Here is a 1,781-nt window from a genome sequence, read left to right as displayed (position 1 = left end):
ATGTTTTTACTCATTTCAAAACCTAGCACAAGAGGGGGAATCCTCAACCCCAACTCATCTATTCATCCCGGGATATAGTGCCCATCACACTTCTCAATCATCTTCTCGTCAAAATCTTCACTCATTTATATAACATATAACTCGGAGGAAATCCTCAACCTCCCCAATCCACCATCATTCACAAATTATCAATAACTTTGACCCATCATTCAGTTCACTCATTATCACCATCATTCTCATCATACTCAATCATAATTATTTCATCATCAATTCACTAATTCAACTCATAAATTATCACTCTTAACTTCTCTATCCTCTATTACACCGGCTTTAGACTTTTATTGTGGTTTAAAAAAGTTTTGAAGGCTAAACGAATGGTTAAAAACTCAAAAATTCAAGTTTTGCAAACCACCCTCCCGTACGCGAGAAATTTGGGCAGAGAGCTTACGCGCTTAAGAATGACATGCGCCACATACGCAGCCCATGTTCGCATATGCATGGGTTTTGGCAGTGACCAACTCTCACGTACGCATGATGGGTTCCACGTACGCATGACATATCAGAATGGGAAAAAGCTTATATGCACCAAAAACTAGTTTTTCAGCCAAAATTCTAAACCTTCATAACTTTTTTCACAAAATTCATTTTTCAACCATTCTTAAACCGTTGGAAAGATCGATAAATAAATTTTCATTAAAAATCTTTTTTCATAAAATTTCCAACCAAGGACCGAGTTACGGTCTACCAAAGTTGGTCAAAAATCAATTTTTAACCAAAAAGAGAATTTACCAATTTCTCCAAAACTTCATAAGCCAGAACAGTTTTTAACTAAACAACATAACCCCAAACCACTTTAATTCACATATTCACAATTAACCAAACTCAAACCTACTCCATTCCCACATTTTAACTCAAAATCATCAACTTCACATCTCAAATCCTCAATTCTAATGTTCCAACAATCATTACCTAAAATTCCACATACTCAATATCAAAATTCCCATTCAAACTCATGCATCAACATATAATACAACCACCAACTTACCAATCTTACCTTTTTCCAGCTTTCGGCTCAACATTCATCAATTCAATACATAACTTATAAATACACAATCACCATTCAATATCAATTTCAATAACACATCAACTACACATATCAATTTCATCCAAACACATAATTCATACTTATTCCTAAGGGCATCTAGCAAAGAATTTCACATTACATCACACAGTATTTAAATAAAAATTAAACCATACCTTAATGACATCAAAACTAAACCCTCAAACTTGAATTCCACCAAGTCCAAATTCCAAATTCACCTCTGCCATGCTCAAACACCACCAATGCTCAATTCAATGCCTTAAGTACTCAATCTACACTAATTTCATATAATATGCACAATACGCAAACTCTAGGGTTTCATAAAATTTGATAAACAAATGAAAAAAGTGACTCTTACCTTTACTCACTAAAATTGGTGATGATATCTAGCTAGAACTCAAGTTAGAGCTCCTCCTAAACACTAGAATTGTAAAACCCGGATAATTAATAAATTGTTAACTCATAAATTAAACTTTATTCTAGAAAATTATAAATGTGATTTTTTATGGTTTAATATGATAGAGAAAATTAAAATGAGAATTTTGACACTAATTTTAAAGAATTTGGCCCAAGATTGGGCCGAACGGGCCGAACCGAACAAAATGGGCCCATATTGGGCCCATGGCCCAACCCAACTCCACTTTAATGAAGGCCATCAGCCCTTATTTCCCAAACAAAG

The sequence above is a fragment of the Arachis ipaensis genome, chromosome B4 (assembly GCF_059453495.1).
Source record: "Arachis ipaensis isolate K30076 ecotype BB chromosome B4, ASM5945349v1, whole genome shotgun sequence".
Taxonomy (NCBI): Eukaryota; Viridiplantae; Streptophyta; class Magnoliopsida; order Fabales; family Fabaceae; genus Arachis; species Arachis ipaensis.
This window is presented reverse-complemented; position numbering follows the sequence as displayed.